The 26,079-nt window shown below is 36.6% G+C and overlaps 1 long non-coding RNA gene across 1 annotated transcript; it reads left to right on the top strand.

The window, feature by feature from the left end:
- The first annotated feature begins 78 nt into the window (after positions 1–78).
- On the top strand, positions 79–22,875 carry LOC137853408 (uncharacterized). The gene is made up of 3 exons (XR_011094490.1): positions 79–903; positions 17,391–17,520; positions 22,317–22,875. It is a non-coding gene; the product is annotated as an uncharacterized lncRNA (long non-coding RNA).
- The last annotated feature ends 3,204 nt before the right edge of the window (positions 22,876–26,079 follow it).

Genomic DNA, 26,079 nt, shown 5'->3' with positions numbered 1-26,079 from the left:
ACTACTTCAGGTGCACTTAATCTTAAGGTAATTCTAGTATTAACTGCGTATTAGAAGAGTAGGAATCCAGGCATCATGAGTCACTATTTATAATCTGCAGCAGATGTGTATAAAATCAATAGCTAATGGACAGCATGGTCTTGCAGTGAATTAGGAGCAGAGTGTGAAAATGTCAGTTTCTCTTCAGTGTCTCTGCCAGCTGAGATCAGATGAAATTTCAACAGTTCTTCCTCTGTTCATCAAAACTAGATTTTATATATAAACTTGCAGTAGGAAGGCACGTCAGAAAACTAGCTACTTCTGTGTTTAAATCCCCATTTTTATTCATCCAACAAAACCATACCTGTTAGCAAGAATGGAATATCTATATAGAGAAGCAGGAGATGTCAAGATCAAGCACAGAGTCATGTGAATTCTTCCTCTGCTAGCAGGAGAAGGGAGAAATGATCAGTGTAAATCCTTGGCTGTTTTGCTGCAAGTTTGTCATTATGGTAATGAGTGATGCAAGGACACTGTTAGACTTTGCCATATTTCTTAATGCTTACTATTTATTGTAGTCCCTAGAGGCTCTAACAGGAATGATGAGCTGATGCAGCACAACTGGGAGGCTGATGGGGGCTGCAGTATGATGAAATAGTCTTGGGTTCCTTAGTAAGACCAGGATTGCTTATTGCCTTCTAACTTCTATAGAGGTTGCAGCTGCTGAGGAGGAGCAGGAGAGCACAGCTATCACACTTGGTGGGTTCAAGGGCTTTGTGTGGTGAGCTGGAACTCAGAACTTTGGTCTGTCCGTGGCAAGGAAGTTCTTTCCTTGCATGGTACATAACAAATACACACTCATTACTGAAGTGGAATTCAAAAAAAGATGAGGACTGATATGCAGACTACTGTGAAAACAAAAAGGTATATTTTCTTGTGTAAGCATTTCAATTATCATTCAGAAGAAGGTCACCTATGTGTAAATGTGACCCTTGTAACATTTCCAAGGTCAGAGAGACTTAGGACAATCTGCTCTGTAAAGGCTGATTGCACAAGTTTAAGCTGCTTGAGGTCTGCTTCAACATATCTTGCCAATTTTTCTAAAACTCTGGCGGGAGAGGATGTTGTGTACTAAAACTGATTCATTCTACTTTCCTTACTTTTCTCTTTACCCTTTCTGGATGGCCACCAAACTATTCCTTTGCTATCTGGCAAATATTAAAAGTATTTCATACTGTTCACTAATTATTTTTCTGAAATAATTGAAGTACGCATGATATAGGCTAGAGAAACAACTATGGATCAAATGTTTGGCTGTGTTCACTGAAGATTAGAAAATGGTCTAGCTCCCAGTTTTAGTTAATTGAGACCTCTCTTCTAAGCTCTTGCTCGGTGCTGTGATGTAAGTGTTAGAAGTTAATCCTTTAAGTCCAACTATTCACCTACTCTCATCTTATGTCAAGGAGCCAGAAGGCATCTTCAAAGATTTATCTCATCCTGTGATAGACACTTAAGATGTTTCAGATAAACTGCTCTCATGAGGCTCCTTTTTCGTCTCATAGATCTAGGCACGGTAGGTTACTATGTCTGATGTTAAAAGGTGCAGATTAGGTGAAATGAATTGCACACTGTAAAGAAGAAGGAAAAAAAAAAAAAGTAGAAATGCAATTTACATGTTTCACCCAATAAGGGATGGCAAAGAAAATGCTGGGATTTAAACAAAAGAGTTGTCTGGATGCTGACATCCACAAGCAGATGGCTGGCATTTTAATGGAAAAAAAAAAGTACCCAAAAATACTGGTGTGTAGTCTGTGCGTGTCTTGTGTCAGCATATAGAAGCAATGAGTCAGTAACTAGAAATGATGTATCTGATAAAGTGGTCAATTTAGTATATGAAGTAGAGTAACAGAAATCCTGTTACATGTAAAAATTTATAGAATTATACACTGCTAAAATGATGGAATAAATATTATGAGGATGTTGGTTACACATCTGTGGTTGTTACAGTTGTAAACTTTAAAAAAAATATCTGGTAGTAGGTGATTTTGATTAGGATTATCTTTCACACAGCTACATGGAATTTACATATCTGCTTAAAATTTACTAATTTCATGATCACATTCCTATATGCTGTGTGAATTTTGAACTAATAATTCAAACCCAGAAAATTCTCCTTGAAATCTGCATTCTACCTGGTAAAATTGTTTAAACATACTTAATGAAGAGAAGTGTTCAATTTTAAATATATGCAATAAAATTGGCTACTTAAACTTTACAAGTCTTACGAGAAGCAGCTGAAGGAGCTGGGTTTGTACAGCCTGGAGAAGAGAAGGCTCAGGGGTGACCTTATTGCTCTCTATACGTACATTAAAGGAGGCTGTAGCAAGGTGGGGGTTAGTTCTCCCACTTGCCTGGTGACAGGACGAGGGGGAATGGGCTACAGTTGCTCCAGGGGTGTTTCAGTTTGGATATTAGGAAGAACTTACTTACCAAGAGGTTTGTTAGGTATTGGAATGGGCTGCCCAGGGAAGTGGTGAAGTTACCATCCCTGGAGGTCTTTAAAAGATGTTTAGATGTAGAGCTTAGGGATATGGTTTAGTGGAGGACTGTTAGTGTTAGGTCAGAGGTTGGACTTGATGATCTTGAGGTCTCTTCCAACCTAGACAATTCTTTGAACTCTCTTATATAATACCTGAAAAATTCACTTTAACGCTTTTATCTGATTGTCATGAATGATTCAATAAAAAACGCCTTAAATGCATAGAAACCGGAGATCATATAGCCTAACCCAGCTGTCATGCAATTTATAAATACAGAAGCAACTACCCACATCTGTTCTCCTATTTTCTTTTTTCGATTTAAGAGGGAAATTGACCTTACAATCTTCAACGTGACTTCAGGTCATTGTTATTAGTGATGAGAAAATGCTGTGTTCTTCTTTTGACTGAGTCTGGCAAACCTCCCAGATATTTTACAATCACAGTATAAAAGCTCTGAAATGCGGTACAATATTTTATTTTTTCAGGTTTAGACACTTGTTGTAGTAGTCTGCACAGCTGGCAAATAGAAAATCTTTTTGCAGGGAATCTGTGTTCTTTTTTCAGTTAAAATGATTTCCCCTTTGAAACCCTGTAGTTCTAAAATAACTAGTCTGAAATAAATAAGCTACAAGCTCTTTCTTTTAGGCAAAGAGATTAGTAATTTTCATTTAAAGAGTATGGGTAAGGTAACAGTATCATTATTTTGGGGGCTTTGGGAAGAACAAATACTTGTAAGGCTCAATCCAGCTCTAGTTTTCCACACAAGAAACCGTGGTTCCACAAACACAATTATATGGAACTTTCTCCTCTCCGTGTAGAAGGAAAGAGAAAATACAGTATTTTTCTGCAAAATTCCTATTAACTACAATTTGTACAACTACAAGTTGTTTTTCTTTTTAAGTCTAAGGTAAATAGTAATAATAATAATAATAATGAAGAGTTTGAGTATCCCAATGAAACAATTTTATCACAATATAGCATCATGCAAGGGACCTCCACAGGAACTTGTTTGACTTCTTATCTTCTATCTGCAACAACTTGGAACACATACAATAAGTATTCATGTTTAATATAATAACTGTGAGAACTGCAATAAAAAAAATGGTGTATGTGTTTATATGCAGATGGTATGGGAAGATAGTGATCCTGAGGGATATGTTATCTCCACCTTTTGAAGCTGTTCAATATTGCATGACTAAGAGCAAGTTTGGTCTAAAAATCACATCCACTGACTTCCAGGTAATCATCTGAAATTATGACCATCAGCCTCTGACACATACTTTCTGTAAGTTCATTGCTGACTGACCATGCACATGCTCCTGGCAGCACATCCCAGTGTACTTCAGTTTGAATTCTGTTCCAGCTCTTATTGGTTCTTCCTCCTCCAGTAGCTGTTCAAAATAGCAAACATGTAATTTTGGATCTGGGACTAGAATCAAGGTCTCTTCTTTTTCAGGGAAGTATCATAAATATTAGGTAAGAGAGTCATGCTTAGAAACATTTTCTCATGTAAAATGACTGCTAAAATAAGGATGACAGACTGCAGGATAAAAGGTGCTCTTTTACTGTGCTTTGAAATGGATTGTTGTTCAGTAGGCAATTTTGTTAATTTTGAGAAGTATTAAAATAAGTATTGAGTCACTGATAAAGATCAGAAAATTAATAATAGACAGGCAGAAAAGATGCAGGTTTTTGTTTGTTGGTTGTTTTTTTTTGTTTTGTTTTTATGCAACTCCATGTAAACATATTGTTTTGCCAAAACCTTGCCAATTTCTTTAGATAGCAACTTAAGTTACCTCAGGTGTCTTGCAATGCCTATATAGTCCCTATAGGAAGACAAAAGAGGAATAAGACATACTGCACTTATTGAGGAAACCACATTCATTTTCCATAGGCAGTTATTATGGGTCTCATTTTATACAGTCTCCTCAGAGAAAGCCTGGGTAAACAGATAAGCTTTGTAGTGTTAAGTGCTGTTAAATTGTAGGTGTGGCAAGATGAAGGTCTATTTGTAGAAAAAATATCTGCAAAGAAGCATCACAACTTGTCATCTGCCATTATAAAATGGGATTACCTTCCATCTAATATATGTGGATAATGTAAGGAAGCAGAAGAGTTCATAGAGTCATGCAGGAACTTTATCATATGCACTTAGTGGAGGGCTTGGGAAGGAATATTTATTACCCAGTTATTTGACAGCAATGTTTTATTATAAGTGTAGTAGTAATGTACCATTACAGTGCTGTCGATATGCTGGATGAGGGGTGCACTCCAGAAGGACCTGGACAGGTTTAAGAGGTGAGCCCGTGTGAACATCATGAAGTTCAACAAAGTCAAGTGCAAGGTCGTGCACCTGGACCAGGGTAATCCCAAGCACAAATACAGGCTGCATGGAGAATGCATTAGAGCAACCCTGATGAGAAGAACTTGAGGGTGTTGGATGACAAGAAACTTCACATAGAGCCAGTAATGTGTGCTTGCAGCCCAGAAAACCAACTGTATCCTTGGTTGTATCAAAAGAAACATGGCTAGCAGGTCAAGGGAGGCAATTTGAAGGCTTTCAATACTGTCTCCCATGACATCCTACTAGTAAAGCTGAGAAAGTGTGGGATAGATGAGTGGACAGCAAGGTGGGTTGAGAACTGGCTGACTGGCCAAAGTCAGAGGGTGGTGATCAGAGGAGCAGAATCTGGCTGGAGGCCTGTGACTAGCAGTGTTCCTCAGGGGTTGGTGCTGGGTCCAGTCTTGTTCAACATCTTCATGAACGACCTTGATGAAGGAATAGTGTCTGCCCTCAGCAAGTATGCTGATGACACAAAGCTGGGAGGAGTGGCTGACACGCCAGACAGCTGTGCTGCCATTCAGCGAGACCTGGACTGGCCGGAGAGATGGGCAGGAAGGAACCAAACGAGGTTTAACAAGAGCAAGTGTAGAGTCCTGCACCTGGGAAGGAACAACCCAAAGTAACCGTACAGGCTGGGGGACGACCTGCTGGAGAGGAGCTCTGAGGAGAAGGACCTGGGGATCCTGGTGGATGACAGGTTGACCATGAGTCAGCACTGTGCCCTTGTGGCCAAGAGGGCTAATGGGATCCTGGGCAGCCTGCTCTTAGGAACCTGCTTTGGCGGGGGGGTTGGACCCGATGGTCTTTCAAGGTCCCTTCCAACCCCTACAGTTCTGTGATTCTGTGAATTCTCTCCCTCTGCTCTGCTCTCAGGAAGCCCCACCTGGAGTACTATGTTCAGCTCTGGGGCCATTAGCACATGAAGGACATGGACCTACTAAAGCTAGTCCAGAGGAGGGCCATGAAGATGATTGAAGGGCTGAAGCACCTCTCCTATGAAGAGAGGCTGAGAGAGGTTGTTCATCTTGGAGAACAACCTTTGGGGAGATCTTATAGTTGCATTCCAGTACCTAAAGGGGTCCTACAGGAAAGCAGAAGAGGGACTCTTTGTCGGGGAGTGTAGCAATAGGACAAGGAATAATGATTTTAAACTAAAGAAGGGTAGATTTAGATTGGATATTAGGAAGAAATTACTTGCTCGGAGGGTGGTAGGCCACTGGAAGAGGTTGTCCCAAGAAGTTGTAGATTTCTCCATGCCTGTAAGTGTTCATGACTGGGATGGATGGGGCCTTTGAGCAAATTGGTCTGGTGGGAGGTGGCATGGCAGGGGGGTTGTAATTAGGTGGTACCTTTAAGGTCCCTTCCAATCCAAACCATTCTCTGATTCTATGATTGCAGACTGCCCCTTAAAACTCCAGAATAAAGGTTTATTTTCAAAACGATTAGGTCACTGAATATGCACTATACAGTGCCTTTATTACTTTTCCACCATTAACTGTTATTAAATAAATCCTGGTAATAATAGGCAGAGATAAGCTCTGACTAAAGCCTACAAAATACAGGAAATTCAATGTTCAGACTCTTCATTCCAGTCTTTACCTTGGACCCTTGTGTCTTGATATTGCAGGGACCAGGGAGCAATGAACAAACATCTTTTACCTTATATCACAGTACATGTGATATAAAATAATAATATAAAAAAAAATAATAATATAAAAGCTTTAAGTCCTACATTACAGCATTGCCATTATTAGTATCAGGCCACAAGCTTCACAGTGAGTTTGCAAGACTGAGTCTTGTCATGCCTGCTCTGCTTGAACTTGTCTTTTCCAGTCTGCAGATTTATGTCACTTGGTTTAGCTGTCACAGCAGTTTCTCTAACTGACTAGGTATCTAGAGCTAATTTGTTTTATTTTTTATTGTCTGTGTATGATAAAGCTATAGTTTTATACAGATCATAGAATCAGGCAGTTTTCTATGCAGTATGCAATATTTATGGTTCTAAGGTAATGTAATATAGAGAAATGCAATTCTGGTATGACATGAAAGGCCTTGAAAAGTAGGAACAATGAGTGTGGCATAGGGATAGTGAGGGAATGATAAGTAATGGGACACCAGAATGGGGACTGGAGACCCCACAACTCACTCATGGTATATTAAATGAACGCAGACCTGGGCAGTCTGGTTTTAGGGATAGAAATAATAAGAAAGAAATAGTATATACACGTATGTGAAGAGTAGCATATACAGTAAATTTGGAGTTGCAGATCAGCAACTACAGAACAAAGGTATAAAAGCAATTTAGCAAACAAAAAGAATCCCAGAGTGAAGAAGAAATCATCAACATGAACATATTCCTTCCAGTGAAGAACTCTAGGTGCTGACAACTCACTTTAACAATGCCCCCCCTTCCTTCTCCCTCCCAAGAAATAAAACACTGACCCCCAAAAGCAGAGCGAGGGTGATCATAACACCAGAGGAAAAAAAAAAAAGAAGCAGAAAGAATGTGCATGTATAACAATTTTAACTGCTTTATTATTTCTTTTTGTATAACAATTATGTCTGGATTATGGTTAGAATGTTAAGGTTTCAGTTACATATAAAAGCAACAGTTTATGTTAGTGTATGTAAGATGTGCCTGCTTTTTGCCCATAAAGATTCTGAGTGTGGTAGATACTGACTATAATTAAACAGATAAATTAACAAATTCTAAGATTCAGAATTGGTGTTGTTTCACGTGGTCTTCATTGTCCTAATAGTGTTTTGTTTTTAATGCTCACATTCAAAGGTAATGGCTCTAAATAGCCTTAGTTGCTTACTGGTTGTTCTTTTCTTTTATCATTCTTCCACCAGGAAGCAGTGGGGAAAAAAAAGAGGGAGGGGGGGAAGGTGTAATAGTATCACTTAACGTTATGTTTCATAGAGTCATAGATTCAAGGATTTCAGTTGTCTAGCCAGCAAAAAGCTGGTTGCTTGGGCAACACACTGGATTTGAGATTCAGAATTCTTGATTTTGCAATAAGTCTTCCATGTAATCTAGAAATAGTCTTAAATCCACTGTCCATCTATTAACTTTATTTCATCCCACCTTGGCCCCTGGCATTTTTTGTTTGTTTGTTTTCCTTCAGCTTGCACACTGTTTGGCATGGTAATTTTATTTATTTATTTATATTTGATGTGTTTGTATCATTTAGAAAGCTCTGGCCTTGTTTAGCTTTAGTAAGGATACAGAAGAAGAGTGTGGTTGATTATTATAAGGTGTTCCACCAATAATGCTCAACACTCCATTGAGCAACCTCCCTTAGATATTTTATTAATGACAAAAGTTTTTAAAGGTCAATATTTGAAGGCAACATGTCTATTTTTCTGACATTTCCATTGACAAGACTCTATTTGGCCTTAAATTCAGGGTACAAGATTGCTAATTCATTAACAATGATGTCCGTGAAATGTGATACCAGTTAGAACGTAAACATTCAATACTGAGGTATACCAAGCAATAGGTTCTATTCTTAACCAATAAAATACAAGAAAAATAATAATAATAATGCTTTTGATTTTATGAAAACCTTCCAGAACAATCAAAATAAAAAGAATCAATACTTTAATAATGCAGGTACCTCAATAGGATTTTTACAGCAATTGAGACATAATTAATGCCTACTCTTTATTACCAAAAAGGAAAGCAAATATAATATATTCATAGGAACTAGAATGAAGGCTCCATCATTAAGTGAATGAGACACTTTGATTATCCATGGGTCATTAGTTCAATATGCTCTAATGGCTCCTAAAGAGCTGTTGCACAGTCTGAGAGTACTTACTGACTTAGCTTATAATGCATCCATACAGAAGAAAAAATATCAATATCAGAAAATCATCTTGGTAGGCCTATAGCTGATTTGGAATATTTCTGTCCACTTTGCAGTTATTATGTGCATGAAATACCTATGTTTTATTCATGGCACAAACTCTTGGTGATATGACACAATCATTGTCTGAAATTGTTACTCCTTTTCACGTTTTCTGAAATTTATATCATGCAAAATACAAGTTGTCAACTTGCTGAAATCATATTGGTTCTTCTCCTCTGCGTCTTAGTTGAATTTTAGATGGTCATGTACAGGAAAACAGAAAATTTCTGTTTACTAACTTAGTGTCCTTTAGAACCCCTTCATGCTTTTCAATGTCTTACAGATTTACAGATTTGGTGAGAGATTGCTAAGATATTAACATTGGTACTACTGCAGTGCATGCCAATTTAATTCTGTAATCTTGTGTGTTCTTTACATGAATGTGGAACATTTTATAAATCTGGAGCTACATTCTACTTTTATTAACTTTTCCTTTTTAATCCATTTTGACCTTTCTTCACTTTCATTGTTATTGCTCTATGGTACATACAGGTTCACTAAAAATATTTGATTGACTTTCTTTCCTTTTTATGTCCTTTCATGTCCTAAAAATTACCAAGTAGTGTGCCTCATGCAAACACACACTTGAGAGGGGAAGGTACACATAGCCACATACCCTCAGGATATTATAAAGATAGCATTAGCATTTTTCCTAAGTAGACAGAAGGCAACAATTGCACACTGATATAAAACTCTTTTACAGAATCACAAAACTGTCTAGGTTGGAAGAGACCTTAAGATCATCGAGTCCAACCTCTGACCTAACACTAACCAGTCCTCCACTAAATCCTATCATGAAGTTCAACATCTAAATGTCTTTTAAAGACCTCCAGGGATGGTGACTCCACCACTTCCCTGGGCAGCCCATTCCAATGCCTAACAACCCTCTCAGTACAGAATTTATTCCTAATATCCAACTTAAAACACCCCTGGCACAACTTTAGCCCATTCCCCATCCTCCTGTCACAGGCACATGGGAGAATAGACCAATCCCCACCTCACTACAGCCTACTTTAATATACGTATAGAGAGCAATAAAGTCACCCCTGAGCCTCCTCTTCTCCAGGCTGAACAAACCCAGCTCCTTCAGCCGCTCCTCGTAAGACTTGTTCTCCAGAATCCTCACCAGCTTTGTTGCCCTTCTCTGGACCCACTCAAGCACCTCGATGTCCTTCTTGTAGCGAGGGGCCCAAAACTGAACACAGTACTCGAGGTGCGGCCTCACCAGAGCCGAGTACAGGGGGACAATCACTTCCCTAGACCTGCTGGCCACACTGCTTCTTATACAAGCCAGGATGGAGTTGGCCTTCTTGGCCACCTGAGCACACTGCTGGCTCATATTCAGCCGACTATCAACCAATACTCCCAGCTCCTTCTCTGCCAGGCAGCTTTCTAGCCACTCATCTCCCAGTCTGTAGCTCTGCTTGGGGTTGTTGCACCCCAGGTGCAGGACCCGGCACTTGGCCTTGTTGAACTTCATACAGTTGGCCTCAGCCCATCCAGATCCTCCTGCAGAGCCTTCCTACCCTCGAGCATATCGACACACGCATCTAACTTGGTGTAATCTGCAAACTTAGTGAGGGTGCACTCGATGCCCTCATCCAGATCATTGATAAAGATATTAAAGAGGACTGGCCCCAGCATTGAGCCCTGGGGAACGCCACTAGTGACCGGCCTCCAACTGGATTTGACTCCATTCACCATGACTCTTTGGGCCCGGCTATCCAGCCAGTTTTTAACCCAATGAAGCATACGCCAGTCCAAGCCAAGAGCAGCCAGTTTCTTGAGGAGAATGTTGTGGGGAACAGTGTCAAAAGCCTTGCTGAAGTCAAGGTAGACCCCATCCACAGCCTTTCCCTCATCCACCCAGTGTGTCACTTTGTCACAGGAGTTCAGGTTCGTCAAGCAGGACCTGCCTTTCATAAACCCATGCTGACTGGGCCTGACCACCTGCTTGCCCTGCAAGTGCCACATGATGACACTCAAAATTTAATGGGATCATGTGATAACTGAGTTTGGAAGGAACCTCAGGAAATCATTTTCTCCAGCTTCCTGCTCAAAGATGGGTCAGCTCTGAAATCAGACCAGGTTACTCAGGACTTTGCCTAGTAGGGTCTTAAAGATCTCCAGAGACAGAAGCACAACCTTTCTGGACAACTTATTTCTTCATTTGGCTGTCCTCATCATGAAAATCTTTCCCTTACATATGGTCTGAAAACTCCTCTTGTTTCTACTTATGCCCATTCTCTTTTGCACTCTCACATTTCACGGCTCTGAAGAGCCTGGTTCTGTCCTCTTCATTAACTTCCTCACAGCTAAGGGAGGGCTGCTGCTAACTCTCCCCAATTTTGTCCATTCTCTGAACAAGCTGGGATCCCTAAGTCTCTTCTCACACATCTGATACCATTAACTACATTTTATAAATTCATAAATATGTTCAGTAAATCTTACTTTTAAATTCATTAGATTAACATATAACAGCCTTAGGCTTAGGTTCAACAAACGATTTATTATCATACACACTGTGATAGTTTTATCATCTAATCTTTGCAGTCAGAATTTGAAACTATACTTTGTTGGATCAATTTTCCTTGCTTGCTCTTGTTTTGCACTTAGTTATTTACCTAATTATGCTTACTTTCATACTATATGCTATTCGTGTGATTTCTTACCCAGAGTATGTCTTTTTTTATTCAAACCAAGTATTGCATTGGCTCCTTATAATATGTGTTGCCACAATCAGCAATATATGATTTGCCCTCAGCATAGTACACACCCAAAGGATATCTCTGAATTCTTCATTATGTCTCTTTTCTCACAGGTCTGTCAATTTATTCCTGTCCTTCTTCAGTAATTCATCAGTTCCTTTTTCCTGTCCCAAAGAAAACACCATTTCTATACTCTTATTATTATTGTTTCACCTATTCCACTGTCTCTTACCCCAAGGACTGTTTCCCTCAAATCTATTAATCACAGAGTTGTTAGTCCTTCTACTTTCTTTCTGCCCAAACATCACATCAAGTTCTATTTGATTTCTCAACCCTAGATCTTTTTATACAACTAGGACAGCTTATCAGAAGTCAGCAAGAATAAAGCCATCAAGCCATCTGCTGTGGTTGTCCACCATCATGGTAATGACATTTTAAGAATTATGCTTCAACTCCTTTCTCTATCCTGCTGGAGAAAGGAAATTTAGTGCCTCCACTTAGGTGTGTTGATTACCCAGTATAATATTAGCCAGCCAAGAAGGAGGGATTGTCTGCAACAGTATTGCAGAATTGTCACCAGTAGGACCCTACCTTGGCTTTCTACATGATTAAATAGGTGGAGGTACTAGACAAAAGAAACCTGACCAATACAGATAGGCAGTCTGAAAATCCTGCATTATTAAGGGGGGGGAAAGGGTAGATTTTCTAATTTTTCCTTTTTTTTTTTTTTTTTCTTCACAGGATTCAGATTTTTGTGTTTGTTCAATGTATTTTGTATGTCTGAGCTGAACAATCTTTGAAGACACCAGAGTATGCCATAGTACCAGCAGCACATCTTCCTTCTTTGCCATTACAGCTGCCTTCCTTTTTTTTCTTGCCTGTCTAAACAGTCCAAAATCTGAAGCTTCTCTTTCAGCTTTCACTTATTTTTAACTTCTCTGTTCTGGCACAGAAAAGGAAATTGTCTACATTTATAGAGCTCCTTTTATTTTTCTAGATATCAACTGAACTGATGCAGTAGTCAGTTGTCTTCCTACTTCCTGTGTGCTTTCAGGTAGCTGTAGCATTTTTCTGTTCCCCAGGCAAAGATATAACAGGTGCCTTATGTGGAATCAAATTTGGTGTATTTCTCATTTACCTAGATTCCTAACAGGATTTCTCTACACACAAAGAATAACTAGGTCTAAGAATTCATTTCATATCATCTTGTATGGGTATTCAGGAGCAACAGAGACGGAACATGGGGTGGCAAGAATCCGTGTTATCCCAAACTGGAATACATACTTTGCACTAGTAAAAATCCAGTGTTATCTAAGTGCTTCTCAGACCAATATGGACATAGGGTTTACATCAGGGCATAGTAGTGAGGCACTACCCATAACAAAGAATACAAGTATAATTCACAGATTTATTTTTTTTTCTCTAGTACATTTTTATTTTCATTTCAAACTGCTAAATTAAAAGTGCATGCTTTTGTCACTCTGACCTGTGTTTTTGTCCAGGCTTAGTATGGTACAATTGATACTAGCCCAGTGTGAACTGCTGTTGGGTCTACTAAAGAGGCACAGCATAGTGTGATGATGTTTGTTTCTGCTGAGATTTAATGGCTATTTGTCTTGGCAGCTGCTTTCTGAGACATGGTTCTCACAGGGGATCTCTTCATTTCAACAGCCACAGTAGAGGTTTCCTCTCTGGTACTGAGTGTCAAACATCTGCTCTCCTCTTATCTTTCCCTTCCAGTTTTCCCTGTCTTTGGCATAGCTAGCCACAGGCCAGGACTCCTTCCCCCCCCTCAGAATTGTGACAGCAGCTCTTTCTTGCTCAGGACCACGGTAGTCTGTATCTATTTCAGGAAATGTGGGGAGCTACTTTGAACTGTTCTTTCCATCTTTGCCATTTGTGATTGCCCTCCACAGCCATCTTTTGAGTGCCTGGAATTATCCTGAAAGTACCAGAATCACATCAGTTGGTAAAAGGAAGAGTCATCTCCAGCATCTTTGCAGTATTTAATCTTTTCACCAACATGCTCCTGTGGCTGCATTTTTACTCTAGTTCACTTCTCTGTTTTATAACATACTTTATTGCCGTGCTCCAAATCTTCCTTCCTGCCCTACACAATTTATTCAGATGGAACCTGGGACAATTAATTGTGTGTTTAGGTTTTCATTTTTGCAAGTTCAACCTGGAATTTAGTGTAAAGAGATGGACAATTTAAAGTACTTTATTTTCTTTAAGATCCTGTTGTGCAGGGTCAAATTAAAACTTTGTTTTACTTGGTCTTTATCTTTGTTGATACTTCTATCTCAACTTCTCTATTTTTGAAAAGGATTTTCATTTAATAAGCTTTAATAACAAGACTCAAATAGGAAATGTGTCTATGTATCTTCTTATAAGGAGAAAAATAGATTCCTTTTCATGTACAGATTTTAGCTTGAGGTTTCTTCAGGAATGATTACAGTTGCTTTCATAGGCCATCCTTCATTGTCTTTTTGCACCATCAATTCATTAAAAAAAATATGTGAGGAAATAAAATACTGTATTTTCTAGTCATTTATGGGCTTATTTGGAGACTTGTACAAATATACAGGACTTCATTACCTCCTATTACCAGAATGAACCGTACCCCCCGCTAGGTAGGTTTAGGTCTAGAATTTGTATGGCTGGCAGTGTTCCAACAAACCAGTATCTCTGAAGGCTCTAATCTTTGAAGGCTCAGACATGTAAGCATTAAGGCATAATGAACAGACTTTCAGATCTTAAACACTTGGAGTTTTACTAGAAAATAACTGTATTTGGAGAGAAAAAAAATGAGTAGGAGGTTTAAGGTACTGATATGCTACTTTGCATGGAAAATCCAATCATACATTTAGACACATAAACATTGGATGGAGTGGTGAAAAGCTGAGCAGATGGGGAAAGAGGACATATGTTCCTAAGTGGGCTGTACCTAAGTGGTGTTTCAGAACTGTGTTATGGGTCAAGAGTTGATTTGAGAATACTGGGGCATCATGCTGGTTTATTGTTTCTTAATGTCAAATTATAGCCTTGACTGATGGATGCAGCAATACCTTTTAGTATTTAACATCTATTTTGCTGACATTTTAGTGTGCAGATTCAGGTAACTTTCCTCAGATCTAGCACGTTGTCTAAACTTTCAATAAGAAATATCACTAACCTTCCAGAAGAGTTCCAGAAAGGAACCTAGATATTCTCATGGATTCCAATTCAGCCGAATCATGCTGAGATACAAATTAACATCTGTGTACAATTTGTAGGAAATAATAAAGCCCTCTCTTTCAGTTTTCTTCCTTTTTTTTTTTTTTTTTTTTTTAATTCTCTTGCTCCCACATGAAGAAAAAGATGCCAGGTACCTCATGACTGCTTACTCTTGTGTTCTGCTTTTCAAGGGAAAGAGCTGATTACAAAATGCTTAGTCCTATTTGGATGTTTCAAGTAGAGAAATGAAAGCTTAGAAAAATATTACTATAGAGATTCCTTTGCTAAGTAACCAGACCTGGGGTAGAAATAATACTCAAGTAATTACTGCTGTCTTTCTACAACAGAATTTATATTCAATATTTTATATGTTAAATTGATATATTTTTTCCTAGACCATCTGAAAACAGAGATATTTCTAGATATTGTCATGTGCTGGAGAAATATTCAAATGAAATCCCAAAGACTAGCCACCTTGATTACAGAAGGGAAATATTTCTCAAGTATTTTGGCTTGTGGAAAGTTAGACTTTGCAGATGAAGACTGATATTAGAATAAATGTCTATTTTTTATTAATCATGAGTAAAAGTGGTTGAATTCAACCACAGAATTTCAATGTACATTTTAAACTCAATCTTTCAATCATCTTTTCTATTCTGAAAGCAGCATAACAAAAAGGTGTATTCACTAACACTGTAAACTTGCTGGAAATACTTTACAGCATCTTGCACTGTGCTTATCCAGAGACAAGGACTACCTTTGTATTTAACTGGAGTACTATATAGTGTCCTTAGAGGCCAGTGCATTGAAGTTTTCCCTTTTATCTGCACAGGAAGACACAGGCATGGTAGTTACAACAAAGTCAGTGGGAACATCTGCCAAGATCTGCTGGAGAAAGAATCTCAACAAAGAGTCAGACAATAGGGAAAAGCCTCTCTTTACTTTTACTGGCCAGATTGCATGTAAAATTCACATAGAGAGACACAGTTTATAAATAACGCAATGGCTGCACATTTACCACAGAAGTTGGTCTGTCTATTGATGTTGCCTCTGTAGCAGTCTCATCCTGACTGTATGCCAAATAGCTCCTGGCAGATGCTCAGCTCAGTGAGTCTACATTCCTTAGCAGCTACAGTTTAGCAAATACTTGTAAGAGACAGAGACAGACTGTAAAGCTGCTGGTTCAGAAAGGATTTTGCTTTAGAGGTAGGAAATGATTATGTAAAGAAAAGAAATGAACAGCTACAGGTTTGAACAAGCAACAGTGGGCTCGTGCAGACCATGCTGACCTTTGGCATAAAGGATGACAAATTAGTCACAAACAGTGATACTAATGCAAAAATACAATCCCAAACTGGATGTTTAAGACCGTCTTTCGCAAGGAGGTGCAAGTTCTACAAAAGTTTGCATATACTCTGAAATCTTAAGTGAAGTGTAGGAATATCTCTTTCCAAAAGTGATATTTACAGAGTCATATAAGATGGAGCCTTGTTTTCAGTCGTTATCTGTGTAACACACAAGTTATAACAAACTGCGATCTTTTTATACTCAGTCCAGGAATTTATTTATTTATTTATTTATTTATTTATTTATTTAGAAGTTACCAGCTCATGCTTGTCAGTGATGTCCACGATCTCAGCTAGTATTTCGGCCATTTTTTTTCTAGGGTAGACCACTTGTCAGACTCAGTCCAGAAGACAATGTTGAATATTTCATTTGAGGAAATGAAAATATCAAGTCAAGACACTCAGAAAAGATTTGTGGTCCTCATAAGGACCCTGTATGAGGAACCCCAGAAGGCTTAGAAGGAAAGATGTGAGGATGTGACAGAGAAGAGATAATAATAAGAAAAACTGATCACAGGAAAACAGTGATAAATGATGTCTGGCAACCAAAGATTAATGCAGAAAATAGCAAGAACACATAAGGAACACAGAATTTGGCCCAAAGTGCAGCTATTGTTTGTTGTGTGAATTTAACTTTCGTGGCGTGTTGAAAAAACATACCTAGTATCCTAAATATGCTGTCTAATACATATAAGAATAGATTGATCCTGCAAATCAAACAGAGTAACCAGATGTCTGCCTCACTATACTCTGGCAGACAGTGGAACAAATCCCTGTAATAAGCTGGTGCTAACATCCAAGGGCAAAATTGTAACATCTTGTCAATTTTCCATGTGCAGAAATATGCCCCTCACATGCTGTGGAAAATATTGGTGTTATAGACTTCTAAAATCTGTGTAATCCCAATGAAAAGAAGAAATAGTGATGGGACATCATTAGACAAGAACTGAGGCAGTAAGAGCTAACAATTTTCCCAGTTTGGGCACTTTATTAGTATAAATACTTGTAAACATAATTTAAACTGGAAATTCTTTTTGTGCTTTCCTTTTTTTTTTTTTTTTTTTTTTTACTGTGTGTTCCTATTATTCAAGTCTCTTATGATTACAGCTTTCAGAATAACATTATATTCACACCTTTCCTGTTGTGTTTCTATGAATTGATCCAATTGACCCATTCAAGATATATTTTTGCAGTTTTTCACACTCAGACATTAGCCTTCAAGAAAACCTAAGTTAGGTCTGTCTTGACAATGTCTTTCCTTTTTTTTTCCTTTTTTTTTTTTTTTCCCATATACTTAACTTTTGTTATTTCTTTTTTTACACGGTTTTAAAACCTCTGTCCAGGTGTAATTGCTGTTGTGAAATGTAGAAGACCTGCCCCTTGCACCTCTCACCCAACATGTTTTCTACTGCTGTCAAACTGTGAAAAGAGTACAGAGTTGTGAAGTGCTATTTGTCTGACTGTGACCATCCCGTAAGTATAGTGATAAGAGGTATGACCTGTCATAGTTTAGTTACAATGGTAGCACAAAACCTAAATGATGATAATTTAAATGTCAACAATATCAAGACCAAAACATAAAAGAAGGAAGAGAAATGATACTAATTATACTTCAAGATTATAGAAGCAGATCGAAAAGCAGTTTGAGAGTCTAATAGTTTGTCCTTAAGACAGGATAAACTAGATTTAAAAGATTCATGGTAGCTATTTCTCTAACTTGTTTTCAGAAACTTCCACTGATAGAAATTCCATAGTATTCCATGGTAATCTGTTGTAGTGCTTAAACACCTTTACAGATCAAAAGTTTTTTGTCATGTCTAAACTAAATCTCCTTTTCTATCATTTAGGAGCAATACTTCCTGTCCTTGTCATAGGGACAAGGAAAATAACCTTTTTTAGCAATATTTCCTACATTTTGTGATTGAAAAAATTTTATATCTCAAATTTCTCGAGATTCTTCTTTTCTTATATATTAGCTCAGCCCTGATGAGGTAACCGAATGGGATCTTTTGATCACATCAGAATTGAATTCGTCACATAGTGTTTAACCCTAAATTATCTAAATGTGTCTGTCAGGTTTGTGAAACACACAGTTGAAATGCTGTGTTTAGACATATTCAGAGTATTGTGATCCCATAAGAGCCACTGGAAATATAGGGCTTGATTTAGCTGCCCACCCATGCCTATTGTCATCTGTGGTACCTAGTGTGTCTGAAAGATCCAGATGGGACTGACATATATGACACAACACCAGTGAGAAAACTGCTTTCCTGAAATAGTATCTGGAGGTCACTGAATGAAGTCTAACTTTGCCTGGAGAGCTTTTCAGTTGAGAATGTGTTTATGTTCTAATGGTCCTTTGAGATGCCCTATCATACCTGAGACATGCAGATGTGACTGCAAGTTAAGACATAAGGCCAACAAGTGACATGATTTTCCGGAGGGGCTGCTGGGGGGCAGGCACAATACCATAGAGTAAATCATTGCTAGATGCCCGTGGTGTGCAACTAAACCTTAGACCTGCAATGACTATAATTATCACTTGGACATTGACATTTAGTTGCCTGCTTTCTGCAGCTAAATCATTTTTGGAGTTGGAGTGAGTTACCCCCACACAGAAGTCTATTGCCTTTCAATACATTGTACAGTGTGTGTTGGCCTCCAGCCACTATGAAGGAAGAATACTGTTGTTTCAAAGCTCCTGTATCATTTCAGGCAGTCTCTTCTTGCATCTTGGATACTGTAAAGAGCTTCAACTGGAGTGCTTGGATCTCTGTGTGAACATCCAGTGAATAATGACAATACCCAATCTTTTCTTAACTTTTGGATGGTCTTAATTACCTAAAGAAAACCTCTGGACATTTTAGATTCCCATTAGAAATTTATCCAAGTCTTCTAGTAGCAAGACCTTTTCTAATTTTTTTTAGTCTGTCCTCATGACTTACATTTTTAAGAGTACTATTTATTTGTGTTGCTGTTTCCTGGTTTCATATAATACATCATAATCTTTTTCTCTTTTTCTGGAGAGAAGGTAAAGGAGGAGAAGTGATAGCTGGATAGCTTGGAGACAGTACTTCAATATTTTTCAGCGGCACTGCTGTCTAACTCGTTGATCTCACTGTTGTAATTCTGGTTATTTATATCTATTTAAAAGTAATATTTTGCTCTTGTCCCATTTTGAATTGTATTCTGTTTACTTTATGCTATTTTCTCCATTTGTAAATCATTTGAAATTCTAATCCTATGCTTCAATATACTTGCATCTGCTCTGAGTTTGGTATCATCTGTAAATTTAATGAACATTGCTTCTCTTTCACTGTCCAGATAATTAATGAAAATATTAAATAGTGCCAGGTTCAGACCAGACGTCTGTGGACCAACACTTGACACAACTTTCTATTTTGACACCATCATGATATCTATATTTTCAGCATAGATCTTCATCTAATTGAATATTCAACTCAAATATTTTTTTCTAGATTAATTTTCACTCCTTTTGTGGTGAGAACATGTGTCACAATATCACATACATTACTTACATTGCATTATATGACAACAAATCTTTTTCTCCCTTACTACAGATCGAAGTTTCTTTGGAATGATATAATTTGTTTTTGACAGATCGATGTTGACTGTTACTTAGCCTCTTGCTATCTTCTGTATGCTTACCAACAGACAGTATATCCTAGTTATTTTCTGAGTTTGAAAGTATGATGATAGTCCTGTAATACCCTGCCTATTCCTTTTTATAGGTAAGCTTTGTGGTTTTACACTTCTAGTCATGTGGAACTTTATCTATCCTGCACAAATCTTGGATGAAACCCCACTAACATTTTTATTGCTTTACCAGATTGAAGTCTAAGTACCTCAGGGTAAATTTCACCAGGTTTAGATGACTAATTTACTGTCTAGTAGGATATTACCATAATTTCTCAAATATTTGAACTTGCTATGAGGCTTTTTTAGATAAAGTTTTGAGATTTCTGTTTTTTTGTTTGTTTGTTTGTTTGTTTGTTTTTTAGACTCCTTCTCCCCAGTCTAAATATTCTCCTTGAACAAACAATAAGAAAAGATGGAATCTAAAAAAAGCCTGAAAGAAAAATATTTTATTGTCCCTAAAATCTTTTAAAGACAGCAGTTTATAAACTTGATTAATAGTATTATAATTGTTAATGGTTAAAAAATATTTGGTTTTAAACATAAAACAAAGACCCTTTTACATTACAAGTGAAATGTCAGAGGAAATATCTAACATCTTAAAGATATTACCTATAACAGTTTTCTAAAATAACAAGCTTGTAAATAATAAGAAACGTATACACAACACTAAAGTATTGTTATGGCTGGGCCTGGCTTACTTTAGTTTTCTATGGAACAAAGAATATGAAAGCACAAGGAGAAACTCAGGCTGGAATGCCAAGCTCTAATAAGATGGTTTTATCAGGACTAAGCTGTCTGGTGCCATACCAGACTCTCCTAAAAATGAAATACAAATAAACAAACAACTGCAGATAACACTGCATCATCTAAACAGACTGGAGAACAAACTGTTGTACGGCCTGGACAGTCTGTTATACAGACTTGAGACAGATCATAAACAAAAACAAGCTTCTGCAATTTCAGAGGAAAAGCTGAGCCATGATAATATATGCTTCAGAATTTCCATATGCAGAAAACAAGAAATAGCTTATTAACTCTTGCTGCATAAATAGCTCAGGAAGCATCTTGATTAAAAGGATTTCTTGCTGCTAAACTTGGATATTAGTACAGGAAAAAAAAAAAAATCAAATGAACTTTGAATTACATTAGATAAGCTGAAAATTCTATATAACCTTTCTGAGGGAACCTTGGGACACTGGTACCACATCAACTATTTATTTCTTACAGAAGGAATTCAGTTTCAATTCAGAAGCAAATTATGGGATTTGCATGTTATATTGTCAGAAAAAAACTGGTGAGGTCAGACCAAAACTTCTGGGTAACCACCAAGAAACAGTCTGTGTGCACGTTATCCAAAGGTATTGGGATGGACTGCAATAGCTCATTTTCCTTTCTGATTGCTGTAATTCTATACAAGTCCCACTTGCTATAATGTTTAAGAATTTAGGTAGATAAAATAGTTGGTATGTCTCAAGTTTTTAACCCCTGCAGGAAAAAGAGAAGAATGAGATGTGCAATATTCTCCTGAAAGAAATCTGAAATTTTATTTAGACTGTAAGATCGGCTACTATGAACTTTCAAAAGAATTGAAAATTTCATCCAATCAAAGGTTTCAGTAACAAAGAATTTCTCTTCCTGTAGCCTAAGTTTCCTTAGAAATCTTTCTACTGTTTGCCTGGTTTATTTAGTTTAACAAGACAAAGGTCTAAACACAAATCAGAAAATTTTCTGATTATTTCTCTGGTTATTTCTTTATGAAATAAAGACATTTCTTTATGAAATAAAGAATTAAACTATCTGAGTAATAAATAATCTGAGCCGTAATATTTGGGGGGAAAAATACCATATAAAAAGTTTTATAATGAGATTTTTAGATCCCATGATTTTCATTAATTCATGACAAAATGGTGAGAAGGAGATGGAAACCAAGGTTGGGAGAGAGGGAACTGAACGGGAGGTGAAGCTCAACTGATGGAAGTACCTTCTTTAAAAATACACATTTGGGCACTTTTTTCTTTCATTTTTTTTTTCTTTTTTTTTTAGTTTAGAAGTATAAAAATGTTAAATATTTCATTTTTTTTTTTGCAAAACAGAATTATTCTTTAGCTTGCCTTATTACTGAGACCATAAAATTCATTCGACTAATTTAACATAGTTCTTGTCCTAACTCTTAATGTATGCCAAGAATAGTTTTTTGGATAATGAATCATTTTTTGTAGTCCACAAGGCACAGCCTTTCACAGAGAAAGAAGCCTAAAATAACTGTGATTTATAGGGTACAATGATAATTATTTTTTTTATTGTTTTGCTAGAATAACATAAAAATTGATTGTAAATTAAGATGACAATTTCACATTAACTGTGCTTATACCATCAGAGAATTTCACTATTATAAATTAGAAGGAGTTTAATTTTAAGCATATGCTTAGGTGTTAGGATTTTCTTTTGTTTGTTTATTATTTATTATTTTCCTATAACATTTTATGTCCACATATGGAATAAATGAAAAAAAAAAATTTAACTGTTTAGCATCAATATGTAAGAAGGTAGCTTTTTAATATAACTAACATTTAAGTGATTCAGTAATTGTTTATAAACCTATCTTACAGACAGTTTCACTCTGTTGGATTGTTATGTTCTTTGATTTGATGAAGATTTTGGTTGACATAAATCTGGATTTACTGATCAATGAAGACGAATAAGCACAATTTTCTGTTGGGATTCAAGATTACCTGCACTAAAAAAACTATGATAAATGTAGCACTTCATGAATTGGAATTATTAACATTTAATTTACTATTTCTTGATACATTTTAGCCTTATATGGTAAATCCATCACTTAACCTTTCCAGGAAATATAATTGTCTTCATTTAATTTATGTAAATTGTTATTTGTTTTCAAATCATGTGATGATAAATATACTGTTTTTTTTGTTTATCTAAACAACTTGAAATTAATGATTTTGTAAGATTTATGCTACAGTTAAAATATTAACTTCCTTTGTTTAGATCATGTTATATATTTTATTCAGTTTAAAGTTCACATACCTTGCAACACTTTCATGCTACCAAGCTTTAGGTGCTTATACTTGACTGCTGATAAAGTGTGGAATTGCAATCTGTTATTGTAATACTCTGAAATGAAAGGGAAATTTGTGCTATACTTTTATCACTGTTTAAGTTGCTTCCAGAAAATCTGATTGAAAGTATAGAGAAAGCAGCCATGAAGAGGAAAGCACAAGCAATCTTCCATTCTCTATATTATGTCCTGACACATAGTAGATCAGCATCTTTTTGTGCAACAGACAGTCTGGGATAATGAATATCAATTTCATGCACGTTACACACAGGCAAGTCTTATTGCTCACCTTTTTTCTTACAGTTTTCTTAAAAATCAGACTGGATTATGAAGTCTATTTTAGTTTCCACATTCTTAGTATAAACTAAAAAGACATTTTGCCCAAACCTTTCCTGGTAAGAGTTTAAATTTAGTCATATATTCCTTTGAAAATGTGAACAATTGCTTTTAGGGAAAAGGAATTCAGTTGTACAGGCTGGAAAGCAGCCACTCTGCACTCCTACCAGGTCTCTGACTTGAATGATAAGGTGACCAGGGCTTCCCAGCCTGCCACAGAGACACTTACCAAGCAATTTAGATGCAGCATTACTTTCTGAGTTCCACATTAAAAGTAGATAGATTTTTATTTATTTATTTATTTATTTATTCTCCTTATATTCTACCTGTAGGGAAATCTGAGAAGTAATTCAGGTGTCTGGTGTCTTTTTAGATGCTCTAAAGTATATAAAACACCCACACAGGACTAGAAGGTGTGATACAGGACCTAACTGTGACTCCTGTTTTTTAGAGAAGCATTAGGAGGACAGACAAAATATTTTAGGACATAACATAAAACTAGCATAGCATCAAGCACCTTTTTGTAGATTCCTCTATCTCATCCATTTAGAATTTTAGATTGTTTTCTCTCTGATGTGAAAGTTTTTCTCTCATAAAAAGCAAATTTATATTTTGATAGATTTGTGAGTTTTTGCTTTCCCTGTGTCTGGCTACCTGTGTCTGGCTACATCAATTTGCGGTATTATATTTAGCTGGTGTAGAGATGCTCAGAATGTTACATTTGGTAACACTGTGATCCTACTGTGATCAGAAGTCACACAAAATGTAGGTGGAGTTGCATGGGCAGCAACTACATATTTTCATGTAAATTTATCTATTGCCAAATGATTTGTGTGTGTATATGCAAGAAGCAGAACTGTCCCCCAAGGTGAAAATAGAAAATGTTTTGTAGGTATGAATCTTATTTCAGAAGTAGAACAGATCCTCCCACGGAAACATTTCCGTCCCAGGGTGCTCAATATATGGCATGTAAGCCTGAGTTGAAGCTGGTTGGGGCTAAGCTTTCTCCCCACGGTTTTAAATAGATCCATATTTATGGGGCTACTAAGAAAAAGTGGTATGCTTTGCACATATATTCCGTTCCTCACATCTCTCTTTTCAAAGGAAAAGTCCTAGTCTGACTCACTGTTTTCCACACATTTTGTATAGGTGACATACATGTAGAATATTTACAAGCATTAACTACTGACTTTGCAAAGCAATGACTTTTATACAGTCACCAAAATGACTGTTCCACTTTCACTTTCTTTACAGACAATGAAATTGCATCTAGAGACTTAATTCAAGCTTTTCTCCACTGATAATTATACCCATTCCCTTGTAAACCTATTGCTACTGAAGTGCAATGCAATAAAAATATCATGTTTCTTTACAAATGTTTAGATGCAACATGTGCTTGAAATTCTATTTCCAATAGCAACAATTATCTGACAACATCATCTTCTGAGCAGAGAAGACCCTTTAGGTGAGTATCCCAGAGGAATGGGACTCAAAAGATCTGATCTCTGTGCATATTTCTACCATCGGGCTGTCAGGTTATTTGGCAAATCATTTCACTACTGTGTGCTTTTCTCTCCTTGTAAAAGGAGGGAGACGCATATTTTGTCAAAAGCTTTGATAAAGCGCTAGCTTTTGTTATTCTGCAGTGCAATAGCATATCAAGACCAGTGTTAAATGCATCAGAGAATGGTACCAAGCATTTTCTAAATAATTATATGTGTACGGTCTCTGATACTGGATTTTACAGAAATGTAAAAAATAGGTAGCACTCTTTTTCTCTTCTACCCTAAAGGTGGTAAAAACAGCTTTTTCACAGCAGTGAGAGAAAAAAGCAATTTGTTGTTGGCATTGGTGGTTTTCCCTAGGAGAAAACAAACAAACAAACAAATCTAATAACAAGGATAGTTATAAATTTGACATCTTGAAAGAGTACCTCAATTAAAAGGACAAATGAACTAGATTTCTGGAATATAACTTAACACATAATTTAACCAAATAAAAATTGTGTGTAAATCTCACTTTCAGTATCAGTTTAGTTTCTAAATATTTGTACACCTTATCAACATGGCATTTTTTATGCTAGTATTGCTGTCACTATATTTATAAGAAATCCCGGGAAACCAAGGTTTTACAGCTTGTGTAAGGTACAAAATGTGCATAGGCAGGAAATCTTTCTTGTTATATGTGGCTTCCCCATAGCTACTTTGCATTTTACTGTTTTTCTACAGATTTTATGTAAAAGACTAAATTTAAGAAATAAAAGTCAAACAAACTAAAATTAAAACAATTCCTTTTTTAACAATTTTGTAAACAAATGCATTTTTTTCAATGACAAATAATCTACACTGTCATTTTCATTAATGTGTTTAGGAACCATAACTAAATTTAGATGTCTCTACTCAGACTGATTATTCTAGATCACAGTCACTGTGCAAAGGAATGATTTTAATATTGTCTTCACCTACTGTTTTAGCAGAAACTTCCTCCATAGGACATGTAACCAGCTCTATTACATTATAGTTCATACAGGATACAAATATTTCGTTCCTGGCTGCAGCATGTTATCAGAGTATATCTTACAACAAGAGATCTGATTAGCCTTATCGTTATCTTAGCTACCATAGTTACAAATGTTATTACTGGGTATAAAATTATCCATCTTTTTTTTAAGACCTAGTTGAAATATTTTCTCTCATGATTTTCTGACTCTATTTGCTGAGAGTATAAAGGCATCTTTTATAATTTGCTGGATATTTATCTTTGTTATTTTATGATTTTATGCTTTTTTAATATACTGTGGGACAGAACATGACAGTAACTATTTTGTTTTATTTTATTTTATTTTATTTTATTTTATTTTATTTTATTTTATTTTATTTTATTTTATTTTATTTTATTTATTTTATTTTATTTTATTTTATTTTATTTTATTTTATCCTATGTGTTATATTGTATCA

The sequence above is a fragment of the Anas acuta genome, chromosome 1 (genome assembly GCF_963932015.1).
Source record: "Anas acuta chromosome 1, bAnaAcu1.1, whole genome shotgun sequence".
Lineage (NCBI taxonomy): Eukaryota > Metazoa > Chordata > Aves > Anseriformes > Anatidae > Anas > Anas acuta.
This window is presented reverse-complemented; position numbering and strand designations above follow the sequence as displayed.